The sequence below is a fragment of the Papilio polytes genome, unplaced genomic scaffold (genome assembly GCF_000836215.1).
Source record: "Papilio polytes unplaced genomic scaffold, Ppol_1.0 DF822845.1, whole genome shotgun sequence".
NCBI classification, from domain to species: domain Eukaryota; kingdom Metazoa; phylum Arthropoda; class Insecta; order Lepidoptera; family Papilionidae; genus Papilio; species Papilio polytes.
The window spans coordinates 3,161,267-3,180,031 of NW_013526359.1; the positions used below are offsets into that span (position 1 = coordinate 3,161,267).

Sequence of the window (18,765 nt, forward strand, 5' to 3'; positions counted from 1 at the left end):
TCATTCAGACGTATTAGAATAGCGCGGTATTCTGGCGGCAGTTAGTAGTAGTAGTTTCAGTATTAAAGTTAATTACGCTGTTTCAAATACTGTTTTAATATTGTGATGGTGATATATTTATGCAGATATTGCCATCTCGTCTGTATGTTGTGTTACTTCTAATTGTGTGACTGGGCCATAGTCTCATCTCGTCGCTCAACTTCCTTCCTTCATCCATTCATACCCTCTTTCGTTTCCACTTTTCGCTACACTTATCTTTTCACAGTAGCTGGTATCACATATTGCCATCTTGAACACGTAGGAAATTTTCTTGTTATTACTACGAACTGCCATCATTTACCAACCGAAAACGAGTAGCCTCTTTTATACCTACTTTTAAAGAAGGGCTAACAGGCTTGTGTGATACTGTATTTCGCAACCTTTTCTGTTGAGTGCCCTGAGCGGTTGCTCAACCACAACCTTGCTTACAAACGAACCTACAATTTCCTCAAAGGTCACGCATCTGTAGTACCTCTGGTGTTGCGGATGTCGTTGACCACATCTATGTTTCCTCTCTCGTTAGCCCCTTTTTCCCTTATCAAAAAAACTTTTCCTACTGCCGTAACTAAGTTCAACTAGTTACTTATGTAGTCCTAGTATCTTTAGTACAACATCATCCACTTGCCCTTATCCCTTATGGAGGGTCGGCACAGTATGTGCTGCTCCATACATCTCTATCTGCCGTCACATCTGAATCCACTCCTTTCTTAAGCATATCCTCTTTCACACAATCCATCCATACTTTATTCGGTCTTCCTCTACCTTTGTAGCCATCCACATTCAATCTATCAATCAATCCTAGTATCTTTAGTTCTCTCAGTGATATCAAATGACTAAAATTTTCACAAACAAACACGACAGGCGCCATGATGCTGTAATGTTTTAAACATGAAGGACGTAGCCTTTGCAAGATGAAATTATACTTTATAGTGAGTGTTTAATTAATTTGTATGATAAATCTTTCCTAGACCTTGGTAATGAGTCACGAGAATATTTACATTATACATGAAAAGTATGAAGTGATTTAATTTATTAAAATAATCAGTTTTGAAGGATTTCTTACCTATTTTCATAGCAACAAAACGAGCAGATCGGTTACTTGACTGTAGATAACTTTTCTTAAAAAAATTTTAAAATAATCTACCTGAACTGAACTGCTATGTTCAACAATTTTCATTTGGACAAATCATCCTTATAGTCTTAAAAATAAACGCGGTATAAAGTTAAACTTAAGAATAAACTGAGAATAAACAAAATTTGTATTATTATTTGCTTATACTTAGTTTACTCCTTATTCTTATCTCATTTGCGCCGTCACAGTCATGATATAGGTCGTAGTTTCATAAGCATTAGTTTCATAACCTTTATCAGAGACAATAGAGCATCTGTAAAAAAAGTATGGTTTATTACCTTGGAGAAGGACGATTTTTAATTAGAATGTGTTCAAAACAATATTTTAATATGTAAAAACAATTTCATAACAGTTTATTACTGTTTAAAATCGTAAATGCATGTTTTATTACGACAATGATGTCAACAGATGTCGCTACTAAGACTTGACCTAAATGAAATTGTGTCAAAGTACTAAAGAAATTCTTTGAAGTGATTGTTATCCTTGATTTCGAGAACGAAATATCGTTTAATTTTATCGAAATGATATAACATGGAAATTTAGTGTGTTGACGCGCTTTAATCGTTCTGCAAACGGTTGGAAGGAAATTATCCGCCATTTTTGTCAGGCCTTTGGAAATAAACCAGAAGATTTATAGGTTATTTGTAGAAAATGTTTTGGAGTTAGTTGATGACAAGTTATTGTGAATCGTTGAATAATAGAATACAACAATAACAATTAAATTGACGTATTTATATTGAGAATTCTGAAACCATAAATAGTTAATAGTTAATTAATTACGAAAAATAGTTACAAAAAACAAATATTTAAACATGCATAAAAAACGTGTGAGAATTTATTAATAGCATAATAAAACATTAATTTACTATTTGCCACCTATTAAAGTACTTCCATAAATAAACATAGACAATGATTGCTATATTTTGGCAAGATGCCAGCACTCTCTGAGAATAAAGACGGTGTCTGGGAAATTATATGACGTCATAGTTCACGAAACCCTTTGGTAATATATTAAGAAGTCTGTAGAAGTTAAAATACCTTATTTAAAGTAATTTTAAAGAAAAGAAAAGAGTCTTCTAATCGATCATCGATTTGTCTGGAGGTTTATTGATATTCCGACGAATTATTAAAAATTATGATACTTAGAACTTGTTAAATACGAAAACATATATCAAAGTTCATTGACCTATAACTAGAAGCAATCGTAAACTATATATTTAATTGTGATTGCAAGTCGGTTCGGAGTTGGAGAACCGCCAAAAGGCAAGAGCTGTCCTGCATGTCCGCAGCGGCAACGATTTTAGTTTAATCTCTTAGTTCAGGTGATATTTTATTAAAAGACATTCTTTTGATCTTAATAAAAGAAACAGGTGGTCCTAAATAAGCCTTTTGAAGTGATATTGCCAATGTTAGAATTGATCCACTTATGACGACGGTCGCAAGAAATTAAATTTAAAGAAACTTTGGTGAAAATGATCTAAACTTGCCATGAACTATACCAAAATAAAGATAAATTAATTCAAAAAGATTATCAGATTATAAGATAAAAATCTTTATAAACATTCTTAGAAATAAAAAGAAATACTTCGTACTGCTGAAAACTATACAAAGAAAAAATCAATAGCTAACCTAGCGGTTTCTAAGTAAGCAATTTAGGTTACTTACAAGACCTAAATTCTTGTTATTACTGTGGTCTTAATAAACAAATGGTCTGTTTTTCTTTAGATCAACGACCTAACAATATGGATTGTTTCTTTAATAATTTCTGGCAAAGAATAATTAAAACGAAAGAAAAACGATACTTTTTTACTAGTAACATTTAATTTCGTGCTAATAGTCTACTAGTTAGCAATTCCCATTACGAATACAAAAGCAGATTTTTGTATGCCTTTCGAAAAGCGTAATGTAAGAAAAAGAATTATAGTTGTGAGTGTACGCCAGTAGAGATAGACATAGAAAGAGATGGCTTGTGTAAAAAGTGACATGACGGGAGTGGTGACTGAGATGATAGATGACCTACTTGGAGGACGAAAATCTGTTGATTCGACCCTACGAGAGTAGAATAAGGGGGAGAAGAATCATCCTCGGACATAAACAGATTTACGAGCAATAGGTATTGATGCAAAAAATTAGGATAGTATTTTTTCTTATAAAATATTTTTAATCGACTTCAAGAACGAAGATATGCTGCATACGATTGATATTTGCTTTGATCTCATAAGTCGTAGTACCCAGTTTAATTGGCACATCAAGCAGAACAGTTTTCTATTTTCCGACGTGCCAAATGTCGCACTAAGTTGATGTAACATAATATTTAAAAGTTTCTCAACGACAACAGTATAAATAAATATATTGATTCATCAACCGAGTGCGCATATTAAATGGGATTACGCCCAAGACAAGATTAAATGCTTATTTCGAACATCCTAAGAATCCTGACGAAAGGAAATTGGCACGTATTGGTCTATATTGAAATAGGGGTGTGATCCTATTTCTCAATTTATGTATTTTTTTTTTTTTCAGAAATTGTATAAAGAGAAATTTGCATTACGTTCGCATGTAATTTGAAGACAGGTATTGAGTTAAAAAAAACACTACAAATATAAAGCAATTGTTGAAAACGAGACAGAGCGTGAATTTACATAGAGATGTTGGAGCTTGGTCGATTACAATAGAGATACTTAGATCTCAGATGTATATGACATCAAACACCCCTGATAACGTTGCGCCTGTTTACCATGACGAGAACAATCGCTCACCTCCCCCTGCTTCACCTCGCACCGCTAGCGCGCAAATCGTGACGCGAGACATACATACAAACAATTCTACACAGAGTACAAACGCGCAGGCTATAAATACGGCGCCACAGCCCGCCGCCCCGCACTCTGCACTCAATTCTCGTTGTGAACAGACGCTTTTTAAACTTATATAAAATGGTGATGAAACTATCGTCCGTCGCTCTGTACGATGTGTACCCTACATTGCCCAAATCCCACGGCCGTCAGATGGATTGCGCTGAATCTAAGCGGCAGAAGATTTCCAACGCTCTGCCGGCGTTAGTAGAAGATGATTCTGAAGTGGAATTGGAGCAGGAGCACTGCCACGTGCTGCGAGCTGAAGGTATTCGGCGACAGAAGCTGATCTCGACGAAGCGTCGCGAGAGACTGCAGCGGACGCTAGTCCTACCTTCGCTGTCAGAAGACGAGGAACCTTGAACTAAAGTCAATGGAACTTGGATCAAGTTTAACGCCTTAAGGGCAAGCAGCTCCGCACGGGGCCAATGGAAGTGATACTCACAGTCAACAGATGGCAGTGATGGACAGTCGGAACATTGGCAGTGACTAAGTGAAGTGTTTGAAAAAAGTAAAATAAAAGTTTGTAGCATTAGAATAAGGAAATGTGTTATTTATGTAAAAGATAATAAATGTGTTTAAATACAAATTTCATTTTATTACAACTCTACCTGGTATGTACAATTATTATTAACAGAATTTATGCTTAACTTTTTGAGGTTATGTAGTTATAATGCAATTATCTGATATAGCTATTTACATAAAAAGTAAAACATCGAAATGCAAGTTTTAAAATAACCAGGCGTCCAATTGACCCAATTCTAAGTATGTCAATGCAAGCGCTCGTTGATTTTTTTTGTATAAAACCTTGGTTGTAGCATTAATTTCCAATAACTTCGCTTCAAAGGTAATGGATGTTTTAAAACAAACAATGAAATTTCTCTTTCTTCGTTTAAAGTTATCGCTTTTTCATAACAAAATGTTGATAAGTAAATGTTTTAGAGTGCATAAAAATTAAAAAGCTACAAATTGAGGAGTAACTTTTCTTGGTTCTTCCAAGCCTTAACTGGAAAAACCGTTTATACAATTAAGGGGATTTTCTTTTAAGAACTGTTTCCGTAAACAATAACAAAAAAACTAAGTAAGAAATTAAGTTACGGTAACAACGACCTAAGTTATAAGTTTAAAGAGTACTTTAAATTATCCATAATAATTTAGGTATGTGCTTCAACTTGAAGTTGTTCTGCCCTCGAGTAAAACAAGCAGTCTCTGAATCCTCTCACGTTTTTATTCGAGCTATTTGCACAATGCAGTATTATGCTTAAAATGGATGTTAACAAAAATAAATGATACAAGGACTAGGGACATATTAAGTAACTGTCGAATGGAATGAAGTTAAGCAAAATATACGTCTTTATAGGATTTTTTTCTTCAAAATTCTTACATTTTATTAATTCTTGGGATTATCAGCTTTTCTTAGTAATAAAATAAATAAAAAATCAGCAAATCAACTTGGTAAGCACTAAAACATTTTCCGTCGTTCAATCAAATCTGCCATTTTTAAATTTCCTTAGGACATTAAGTTTTTTTATTATTCGCGTCTTCGTCTGCGTGAGGTAAAAAGAAATATTGTAAAGTTTGTCTATGTTACCGCTAGCATAGAGTTTTAATGGTGAAAGAATTTTTGAAATCGGCCAAGTAGTTTTTGAGTTCAATACATACAAAAAACATACAGACGAATTGAGTACCTCCTTCTTTTGGGAAGTCGGTCAAAAATACAAATCTTTCCTCTTTATAATATTAGTACACGTACTTAGCTTTGTGAATTAATGTCAATGTAGTAGAATTATTATTAAATTCATTATCTATTAACACACTCACTGCGTAACAGGTCGATATCGGCCCGACGCGGTACAAGCAGGTGCGGGCGAAGAAAACTACGTCCCTCTCGCTAGTGCGAAACTATTGTCGCAGGTGTACATTACATAAAATGTATCCATTATGTTTGCACAATTATAGCAATTTAATCTATCCTAGTGCTGTTGGGTTTAAAAAGACCTGCCATGTACTGGCGGAAGTATTGGGGGCTTATTTCGGCCCGCCGCACCAGATGAAGAATTATGATTTTACTTGCCGCAGTAAACGTGTTATTATGTAAATTATCAGTGTCTGTTTATAGAATGTAGATTGCATAGATTAGTTTTGTCGAGGGGTTTTCCTAGAGACTTAAACGATACTTGGGACTTGCGACATCCTTTGAAGGTTAAATATCTTGGAATTACGTTGAACTGATGATTCATTGTTTTGTTGAGCTTAGTCAGTGAATGTTGAAATAATATTGTGGTCAAATTAGAGGTCGACTATTCGAAAATCTATACATACAAATATTATAAACGCGAAAGTTTGGATGGATGTTTGTTAGAGTTTGTAGTCTAAACGGCTGAACGGATTTTGATGAAATTTTGAAGATGTAGAGGACAGTCTAGAGGAACACATAGGCTACTCACTTTTGATTTTTATATCCCATGCGAACGGAGTCGCGGGCGAAAACTAGTAACGTTATAAAAAAAGATTTGTACATTTATACACAACAGTGATTTTAAACTATACCAGTTTGTAGCAGTGTTTAGTAGGTCGGAAAATACTTTTACGGTCTACTGGATACACACCCCGTGTATTATGTGGGGGTGGGGGTGCGTCCTACATACTCGTCTATTTTAAATTCTCGCTTTTAAGTCAGTTTTATCTGCACAAAAACGTACAATTTAACTGCACAGTAAAGTAGGTTAGGATGTCTACTGTTTGTCTAGTAAAATAATGAAATTGTCTGGAATACAAAAACTGTTATTTAACAGGTGCTTCTGCTCTAAATTTAGATGGGGTGTTTTTTTTTATTATTTCATTTTAACTCCTTCTATAGTTAAGTTGCATTGAACATTGAATTAAAATGTAGTTCAATACACTATGAGCTATAAAATGTTTATTGTTATTGTTGTTTCGTGACTTCATAGACTTGTATCATCCATTGTATCATCTGGAGCTTAGACTATACACAAACGGACTGGACAAAGTGCCAATGTTCTAAATATTACATTTAAACAAGTGCATTTTATGCTGAAATGTAAAATTAAAATGTCTTTATGAACATATATTGATTTGGGAAATTACACAAAACAAATATATTTTGAAATACGCACGCTTGACAGATCCTGTCTCTTAATACTCAAAGGTGTGATGTAATGTCATGTGATGACACACTGCGCGTGTAAAAACGAAAGTGTTCATCGTTTAACTTTCATATTACGATGCAATCTAGACGAAAAAAAAGTTTGGATGCTTCAAAAAAAGCAAGTAGGGGATAGTCTGGAAGAACACATAGGCTACCCACTTTTGTTTTTTTTTAATTCCGCTCGGACGGAGTCGCGGGCGAAAGCTAGTTTATAATATCAGTAAGATCAAGATAAACTTTGTTTAAAATTTTCTGTATCTATTGATCTATATTTCATAATAATACGTGTATTTAATACGTGCCTCGACGTATGTGGTCAAAGCAATCAGTGGGCAACTCTCTCAGTAATGGTTTAATAAATTCTCGTATCTACTTCAAAGTTATTTATCGAGTCACGTACATAAGTAAAACTTTTTTCTGTAATGCATATTCGTGACCGATTTAAAATTTTTCGTGTATTTCTCGTGAATTTTGTATAAAATATAAAAACAAGGTCGACTTTTTGTTTCTGTATATTTTAATGTAATTACTAAATAAAAAACACATAAAGCTTAATAAGCGGGGGGTACTAATGTAATCTTCAAAGTACCTTTTCTCTCTCTACTCCGTCCGAGTGTAATTAAAAAGAACAAAAGCAGCATTTGTGTTCTTCCAGACAACCCTCTACGTCTTTACCAAATTTCATCGAATCCCGTTCAGCCGTTTAGGCTACAAACTCTAACAAACATCCACCTAAACTTTCGCATTTATAATAATAGTAAGATGTATGTGATGGAGAGGCAGGACCAAATAAGGTAGTAAGCAACAAGTTACATTCAATGCCTTTTATCAACTCAAGTTGGAACTAAAAATACAACTTCTGAGAACTCTCTCGAAGTGTCGAAGTGTGCGGGTCATTTCTTATCAGAAACATTTAAAGCGGACACCTTTGACTAAACTATCGCACAACTATTGTGCGATTGTCGGTTGTTTGCAGCTAATTCAACTGTTAATTTACAATACTATAAATCACGTAATACGCACCTCCATATAAGTTCATAGAATCAAGATATTTGTGCGATAGTTTAGTCGTATGTGTGCTCTTATACTTAATGGTAAAAGCTTGTCATATACTCTAATAAACATGTTATTTTCATTATTCTATAAAAAATGTAACAATGTTTTCACATCTTTCAATTTTTGACCGACTTCCCAAAAGGAGGTACTCAATTTGTCTGTACTCGTTGGTTTTTAACATATTTAATTCTCCGGTGAGAAGCAACTAATGTTTTAACTATTTTTTAACAGTGGTAGTGCCCGCTTTAACATCTTAGCACGAATGGGCCGGCACGCCGGGTGTAATACCACGACCACACAGAAGACAGGCGTCAAATGGAAACAATTCCGTGTTTCGTCTGATGAGTGTGGTGCCGGAGGCCTAATTTAAGTCCCTTTCTCTTTACCACCCTTTTCTTATAAAAAGAGGATGGGAAGAAGAAGTGGATTTGACAGTGGAAGAGATGCATAAGAAGGGAAAATATCCTCTTTATGTGCGTCTCCTCCTCCGTCGTATAAGGGTAGGCAACGCATCTGCAATTGCGGATGTCTATGGGCAGCGGTCACTTCGTCAATTTGGCGATTTCAGGTGGCCGTTTGCTCGTTTGCCACCTTATGCCATATAAAAAAAAATATGTACCAGGTAGTAGTAGGTACTAGGTTTTAAAAGCACAGATAAGCGTTTAACAGATAAAATAAATTTGTGAGGCGAGTTAGCAATCAATGTTTTTAAAATACCGATAAAATTGCAATGACTTGTAATTAGTTGTTTTTCTTCTCTTATTAAATGTTTTGTATTTTGTTGATATAGTACATAGAGATAGTACAAGACGCGTGGCCAGCTCGTGCCCTGCACACTTGGTTTCTAGGTCAACGTTCCCATTATAGATATTGATTTTACTGCGTAATTCATTTATATTGGTATTGTTTCCAGTGACTTCTACTTTAAATTTAACACTAATGATATTGGGTTGTAATTAGCAGGGATTAGAGATGGATGGATTGCGTGAAAGGTGACATGATCAAAAAGGGAGTGATGACTGAGATGACGTATGATAGAGTTATTTGGTGGACAAAAACCTGTTGTGCTGACCCTACGGGAATAGGATAAGAAGGATGATGATGATGAATTAGCAGGTACTTGCCAGAATTGATTTGTTAATTTTATCCCTGCAAATAAGGGAAAAAACATTTTGATATTTGAATTTATTTTCAACAATTGGTAAAAATTTAAAAATAAACTTTGCCACTTATAATAAGTTACTAAGATGTAATAACTTGCAGTGATAAATTATTTCCACTCGGGGTGGAATTCTCTATGCATTTTTTATTTATTAATCAATTATATAAAAAATAACGGTTAAAATAAACAACAAAACTGCTATAATTATTAAATACTAAGTAGCTTTATTTATTTAGTGACGTTCGCCTGCAACTTCGTCCGCATGAAGTTAAAAAACAACAAAAACAAATATCCTATGTGTTCTTCTAGACTGTGTCTGTATGTGCCAAATTTTATCGATATATGTTCAGTCGTTTAAACTACAAACTCTTACAAACATCCATCCATTTAAAATTTCGCATTTAAAATATTAAGTAGGAAGTGGGATTTATTTATTTTAAATATTCTTGTTTATTGATCGCCGTAAATCATAGAATGAACTGGTCAAAGAACGTTCGTGAACTAATGTTCAAAAACATGTGTTTATCAAAGTTTTTGAACTTATCGTGTGACGTCACAGCACTATGATCCCAATATAGGTTGAATTGCTAACAGTGCGCTCACGTCTTATCAGTTAACAGAGGTAAATTGATATGAAGATAATCACATATTTGCGTGTTCTGTTAATTCACTTCGTACGTTTACAATAACAATTTATATTAAATACGTAACGCGCATGAGTCTATCGCGTGTCAATGTGAAAATACTTGAAATTTCTAGTTAAGTTACGTGCTAATTCTATATGTAAATAACCGTGAGTTTACACAGACGCATTTAAAACATTATTGTCTTATTTTTAAGAAGAAAGGGATGTCAGGACGTTTCACATTGGTATATGACAGTGGAAACTCAAGGTGGTTTTCATCACCAGCTCACTATACGTCCCCACCGAGGGGCTCGGAGCCTACCCTAATATGAGGTGACTAGGCCACAGTCAACCTCGCTGGCCCACTGCGGGTTGGTTGACTTCACACATATCTTTGAATTTCTTCGCCGATATGCCGATATGCAGTTTGCATCACGATGTTTTCCTTCACCGTAAGAACGTCGGATAAATTATGTACATATGAAAATTTCGAAAAATCGAAAATCACATTGGTACATGGCGGGATTCGAACCCAAGACCTGTAGATTACAAGTCAAGTGTTCAAACCACTGAGCCACCGACGCTCTTCAAAGGTGGTTTTGACATTTGATAATTGTGTCAATTTATGTCTGAAGAGAATAAGTGAGAGAGAATAAGTATGTTTGTTGACTCATATGTCTAGACAATTCCGCGTAGAGATTCCAATTAGATAATACCAAAGCTTTTAGACAGCGTTTTCACTACATAGTATAAAATTCGCTTCCCGCTGTCTATGTATGCTTGGAACTTTAAAGATACTCAACAGATTTTTATGTTTTTTTTTTAAATAGATGTAGTCATTGAAGAGGAAGGTTTTACGTTATATAGTACAGAAATACTAATAATTTTACAGATTTTTTATGTAAATATATATATTCGTATCAGCATTGGACCAGTGCGTATACGTCGTAAGGTGAATTTATTAAAAAGTTTGTAAAATGACTTTCACATCAAAGGCTATAAATGCTTGAAGTTCAAAGTAAGTTAGTTGTAAGTAAGTAAGTTGACAAGTTATAATAAAAGTAGATAGTTGAGTGTTGCGGAATTACACAATTGCGTTTGTGATTCACCAGATGTTCAAACAAAGTAAGAAACACACATTACACATCTGTTTGTCTTACTTTTACGTAGATTTTAATGTTTACTTATCACGTTATCTTCTCTAATGCTGTATTTAATACGTAGTAAATATTAAAGATTACTATTTATAGTTAATTCACGAGACTTCGTACACGTGAAATTTAAAATTATAGCCTATGTTACTCGGCAATAACATAGCTTTCTAATGGTGAAAGAATTTTCGAAATCGCCCCAGTAGTTTTTGAGTTATTTCAATACACACAAAAAAACAAATCTTTACTCTTTATGTCAGTGTAGATTAAAAGTGTCAAAGAATTGATTTTTTTTTTTATAACATAAGGTGGCAAACGAGCAAGCGGCCACTTGAATCCGCCAAAATGGCAAAGCGACCGCTGCCCATAGACATTCGCAGTTGCAGATGCGTTGCCTACCCTTATACGACGGAGGAGGAGACGCACATAAAGAGGATATTTCCCCTTCCTATGCATCTCCTCCACCGTCAAATCCACTTCCCCTTCCCATCCTCTCCTTATAAGAAAAGGGTGATAAAGAGAAAGGGACTTAAATTAGGCCTCCGGCACCACACTCATCAGACGAAACACGGAATTGCTTCCATTTCACGCCTGTCTTCTGGTATTACACCGGGCGTGCCGGCCCATTTGTGCTAAGATGTTAAAGCGGGCACTACCACTGTTAAAATTAAGGTAAGATTATAGGAAATAAACATGTTTTGTGGATATTTTTTATTTGCGTAGCGTAAATGGGGATTTAGATTTGTGTTTTGGATTTACGAGTCCTTTATTTTTAAATTGGAATAATTCGACATTTTCATTACTGTTCACTATCTTTTGTTGTATAAAAAATGTTTTAGCAAATAAAGAAAATGTAATTTATCCACAATGACATTACAAAAATGGCGCCAACATACGCTTCAAGTATCACATGTTATAGTTATCGCCAATGGAAACTTTTTTAGTTATTATCATTGAAATTTTAAATAAAAAATTATCTTTATTACTTATACGTTGTTACGATAAATCAATATTTACGTTTTAAATTACGCAGTAATTAAGGACTACAATGATAATGGCGCGAAACGAGTTGTCAGGTCGCCATTTTGTTTTCGTGCTGTTTGAGGGCTTGTTATCGAAGGAATAATTTGCAGTAACGAAATATCTAGAATAACGTGATGAGAAAAGTTGAACTGTATTATTTTTTTATAACATTTCTTCTTCTACTTACAAAGAGAAATATAGACAGCTTTTAAAAAACTTAAAACAATTAAAAAACCTCGTAATTTAGAGGACGTTTCTTTGGCATATAAGACCTTTGTGCTACTTTAACTTCTCGTTTCACTATTGCACATCAAACAATTTGATAAATAGTCACCCCAAAACTACATTTAACTAGTTATATGAATATTAATAAGATAATAGTTATTTCTTTTATTCTTCTTACTAATATTATAAATGCGAAAGTTTAGATTGAAGTTTGTTAGTTTGTAGCCTAAACTACTAAAAGGATCTCGATGTGACATGTAGAGAATAGTCTGGATTACACACTTTTGTTTTTTTTTTTTTTTTTTAATTCAGGTAGAATCGCGAGCGATAGCTACATAAAAGTTCTCGCATCTTTAGCTACAAGTGGCTAGGTCACAATTGATCTCAAACGGACTTTACGCTGATACATTGTTGTGGTTACCTTTCACTACACAGATCCGGGTACAAACCGTCGTGCGTCAATCTGTCAAAATATGATAAAACGACTTGATATCGTGTATTATTAATGCCAGCAACACACCGTTAAAACTCGGACCGTATTAACAGTACAGTAACCATAGTGAAAACCAAAGGTGTGTCGCCGGCTTAAGAATTTCTATTCTAAATCTTGTATACTACAATACATTTCTTGTTTAATAAGTGAATGAATGGAATGATCAGCTTCATTGGATCTTAACTTAAACAAATGAACGTAGTTTTACGAGTAAGGCGTCTTTGGGTTTACATTCATTCGTTCGCTAGCGGCTTTCAGTTCAGTTCGGTTCAGTTTCTTATTTATGGCACTCCCTTAGAGGAAAGAGTCAGTATCAACGTTCGTAAGCGCTGAATCAAATCTGACAGACGTCAAAATTATAATGTCTTTGTATTCTGCCGTAAAAGGACTATCAATTTGTATTGTAGTGGTATTTTAAGACAGTGGAAAATTCTCGTTCTTATTTATTTTTACCACAGCGATAGTTGTTTATTACACTTCATAATAACATGTTTGCGTTTTATAAATTTTCCATTTAATTATCTCTATTTTTAAAAGGTCTTAAAGGTTGCAGTCAGTCGATAACTAAGAGGTCAGCGTATTCATTGAATATAATGGAAATTAACATATCTATCAAAAACCTTATGTTTATCGAACTACGTATGGAGGATATTTTAATTGTTAACTATTTAAAAAAAAATGGTTTTATTGTTCTAAATCCTGATTAAAATTCAGAGACTTAAATAGATCGATTATTTTTGCTACAAAATAAAACCTTGGTCTATCTAAAATAGTAGTGAAAGTGACCATAGGGTCCGAAGTTAATAATTTCACATCTTTTAATTTTTTTGTTTCTTTACTAGCTTTCGTCAGCGACTCCGCCCGTATGGAAAAGTAGATAGCCTATGTCTTCTCCCAAATTATCCTCTACATTTATGTAAAATTTTATCGAAATCTGTTCATCCGTTTAGGCTACAAACTTTTACAAACATCCATCCATCCAAACCTTCATTATTTATTTCATAGTATATTTGGGAAAAACCTTGTCAATGATAACGAAAATCAGACTGCCTTTAAACATTATTATCAATCTGATATTACTATATCTACAAGATAATGTCGTAGATTGGTGACAAAACGCAGACGATGGCGCCATCTGTTATCTTAATATTTACTGTTATTTGATAATAATTGATAAGATATATTTAGCTTATATTAAACATTCGTTTAAATTAATAATTTATATCCGCAATATAAATACACTATATAATATTAATGTAATATAATAATAAATATCTATACTATTATAATAAAGCGTAAACACACACTTCTTTGTTGCCTAAGACGTCAGCAATTACAGCATATTTTTGAATATTTATTTTTTGTAATAAAAAGCCCTACACTTACGTCACGCTTTACGCTATATATATTCACGCCATTAAACTTAGGGGTTAAATATTTTGGATAAAAACCCTAATGTGGGAAAGAGACCATAAGTTGCTGCCAACATCAAGGAAGCAAGATTACCAAGATTTGTCATGTCATGTCATTTTGACATTTGACAAATGTAAACAATGAAATAAAATTATCATAATTTCATGCGGATGAAGTCGCATGGGAACAGCTAGTAAATAATAAATAATAAACTTTGCAGTAAGAGATTCAAAATAACGTGAATTCGACTACTGAAGTACCAATAATGGTAAAAAATAAACAAAATTGTCTATTGCTTCTTTGTCCCTCAGTGTTTCCAAGATGGTTTTGGTATTATTACGTATTTTATTAATATAATACAATTTGCATATAAGAGCGTACCCACGCCTGTAACTATACTATATAGTTGTGCAACTAAACAGTTGAATTGGCTGCCAAACAATCGACAATCGCACAACATTTGTGCGATAGTTTAGTCAAAGGTGTGCGCAAACTCTGGGTTTTAATTGTTTTTATCTTTTTACATTAAGATTTAATTTTATCTGATTTTAAATACAGATAAAATAATGGTTTCCGTTACTCCACGGCGTAAGTTTGGCCTAATTACCCAATTTAGTGAACGATAATTTGATATTCTCCGTTATCGTTAAAAACCAGGTAAATCTGCAAGATCGATCTACATAGATAAGATTATTTTCTAAATATATCTTGAGATATAAAAAGATTACTAACACATATCACTAAATATCCTATTTGTCACTTTAAAAAAAACGTTTTTGCTCGCGACTCCATCTGCGTGGAATTTAAAATAGTAGCCCATGTGTTCTTCCAGATGTTCTACTTCTATGCTAAATTTCATCGAGATCTTTTTTTTAACATGTATAAACCAGCGCTTGACCACTATCTGACCTAGACCAAGTAAGTTACACCGGTTAACACTGCTCTTGAAGGCACCCACGTTATAACTTGACGGGAACACTGACGCCAGCAACTTATTCCACTCCTTTGCTGTGCACACGAGAAACGGTGTCTCGAATCGCTTCGTTCGAACCCGCGGCATTTTTTTTTCACACACTTTCAGCCGTTTAGGCTATAAACTCTAACAAACATCCATCCATCTATCTTTCGCATTTATAATAATAGTAAGATAAAATAACCGCATGTCTGTAAACGTAACACTTTGGGGTAATATACGAATTGAATGACACCTTATGACAAACTCAAACAACTTTTTTTTACAAATACATAATCACTACAATTAAAAACATTACATACATTTTTCCTTAAGTAACAATACGATCGAAAACATTTCCATGTCAGTTAAAATGTAAACAAGTGTAACGTTAATGGAGACATGAATGTATGCAGACTGTGACCTCGTGCAGGCCGGCAGTGGGCGCACCTGGACATTACTTGCCTTGGACATAGATAAACTATTCATACCTAGTTTCAATGTAATTATAATTAGCTTTTTCACTAAATGTATATTCAACAGAGGTTCTTACTGTGAAAGAAAATATCTTGATCCAACATGTATTTGAGAATTCAAAGGTGAAATCAACCCGCATGGGTCCAGCGTTAAAGGTCTGGTATCCCTAATCTAGGGTAAACTTGGGGTTCACCTACTCGATGGACCGATTAGGTTCACTCCATACTGGAACTCAACATCCCAACTGCCGATACGAGCTGAAAACAGGGCGGCGTGGAGGCAGCTGATCGATGACTCAGTAAAGACTTACCAGGGCAAGCACGACATTCAGCAATGAAGAAACGAAGAAGAAGAGGTATTCTTATTTCAGCTTTCCCGTTGCATCATAATTTCACTTTAACAATGTACGCAGTCAACAGTGACGTCAAACGAGACCAAACAATGTTTACACAGGCGTGGAGTGAGCAAATATCATCCGTTATTGTATTGATGTTACGGAGAACCGGTGCAAATTAATGAATTCATTGTTACTTTTATTAGATCCTACGTAAGTTGCAATTGTGAAAATTTGCATTTGTTACTAAATTAAACGATTGTATTACCTTATTTACTTGATAGTTTTTGAGATGGAAAATTGATTTTTTCTAGTTTTTCTGCTATTTGTTACCTCATTAAGAAAGAGATCGAAAAAAAATATTTATAAGTCCGGGATTTTTTCTACGCGACAACAAGGAAGAACTCAATTTAAAGTGTCAGATAAAAACTCGACGGATACTGGTATTCCCGTAATATTTTCCTTCAACAATACACGTGCCGTTTTATTTAATAACTAGCTTCCGCCCGCGACTCCGTCCGCATGGTGTTAAGAAAAACAAAAGAAAGTAGCCTATGTGCTATTTCAGACTATACTCTACGTCTAAACCAAATTTCATCGAAATCCGTTCAGTTGTTTAGATTCCAAGCTCTGACATACATCCATCCATCTAAACTTTCGCATTTATAATATTAGTATAATATGATTTGTTTATTGAATAATTAACTCTGAGAATTCTGTATGATAATTTTCGTCAAGTTTGTTGTGTGTTTTTGTTCTGAAGGTTAAATTGATGCGGATTTTAATAAATTTCTTAGAAGTAAATCCCGCTACACATATTCAGTTTTAAAAATTGTCATGCACAATTTAAACTGACATAGGTGTGGGCAACATTTTAACTGACAGGTATCAGTTTAGTCAGTTAGTATTTTTACAGACATACCAATAAAAAAGCATGTACTAAATGTTACTTTATCCCCGAAAGATTCATAAATTACAGTCATTATAGATTTTAAGAAAACCTTGATAGGGTTTATAAGGCTTAAAAAAACATAGAGACAAATTGAAAATTCTTTTGGGAAGTCGGTCAAAAAATAGATATAAAACAAAAGCATGCTTGCTTTGTTATATTATGATACTTGTACATATTATACGCGGCTTATTTTCTTATTTTACGCGGGAATCAGCTACGTACCTTACGAATTGCAAACCCCGACCCCTATCTTTGTGAGAGGGCGGTCGATATCTTGCGGAGCTTGCCCCGCGCAAGCGAAGCATTGACCTGTGACGTCATCACTAGTGACGTGCTTACGTGTTATGCTCGACAGAATAAATAAAATAAATCCCAATGTAATAGCAAAATACTCAAGTTTGCGTGTTAATTATTTTCAGATATGACTGTTTATGAAAGAACACTTTTTTGTTGGTTTTACCGACTTAAGTAAAGGGAATAGAACCATCTAAGTAGAATTGAATACTAACCTAGAACTTCGTATTTAAGTGTCCTACAGCATGAAAAGGAAGACCAGACCTGAAAATAACGATAAAATTAAATGTAATTCCTTTAATTTGGTTTAATAGATTTATGTTTGTAGTTTATGATTTAAGATTGTAACATTGTGTTGCGTCGTGAAGGGGGACTGGCTGTGACGTCACAGACCAGACTGTCGTACAATTGGCAAGCGAGGGATGTTACGGCATAAGGAGAGGTGTGGACTGTAGGGTTGTCAAAAAAAATTACACTCTTATTAGTTCTTTTTTTTATTGTGGTTGCAATATAAATGAAGATAAGCTTTTTTGTACTTGCAATCTGACGATCCTGTTCTATTTTAAACATTAAAGGTCAAGATATAATTTGAAAAATAAAACATCTGATGTTTTCTGAAATCTTACTAATATTATAACTGCTAAACAGATTTCGATGAAATTTACTATAGATGTAGAGGGTAGTCTGGAAGAACACATAGGTTACTCTCATTTGTTTTTTTAATTCCACGCGTACGGAGTCGCGAGTGAAAGCTAGTTTACGTTATAATGTTATAATATTTACGTTATAATGTATATAAGAATACAGTAGCAATCGTTGAGAAATTAAGGGTTTGTATAGCTATAGTTGTTCCATAAAAACCATTTACAGATTCCATAAAAATCCAACAAAGAATAACAAATACTCATAGAATAGATATATAGACAAGACCATAACAAGGTCTCCCAGCCAGCCTGTCTGCCTTCTCAATAACAAATATGGCGTGTTATAAACTAGCCGCTGAGAAATTCCGTTAACAGCCAGGAATTACTCGCAGCTGTGCATATGGACGTTGCATATTTGTAGGTAAATGTAAATACGTTCTCAAACGCTACAACGTGGCTTTAAAATTGATGGTTTTTATATTAAAACAACATCTTTTAACTGCCGTTAGGGTGACTAGGCCATAGTCAACCACGCTGGCCAAATGCGGGTTGGTTGACTTCACACATATCTTTGAATTTCTTCGCCGATATGTGCAGGCATCACGATGTTTTCCTTCATCGTAAGAACGTCGGGTAAATACCAATGTGATTTTCGATTTTTCGAATTTTCATATGTACATAATATATCTATGCTATTACTAAATCTAATATACTAATATTATAAAGATGAAAAATTTGTATTTTTATACGTATTGAAATAACTCAAAAACTA

General features: G+C 34.1%; 1 long non-coding RNA gene across 1 annotated transcript; it reads left to right on the forward strand.

The window, feature by feature from the left end:
• Positions 1-4,037: 4,037 nt before the first annotated feature.
• On the forward strand, positions 4,038-4,612 carry LOC106105385. Its single transcript, XR_001225732.1, has one exon. It is a non-coding gene; the product is annotated as an uncharacterized LOC106105385 (long non-coding RNA).
• Positions 4,613-18,765: the final 14,153 nt, after the last annotated feature.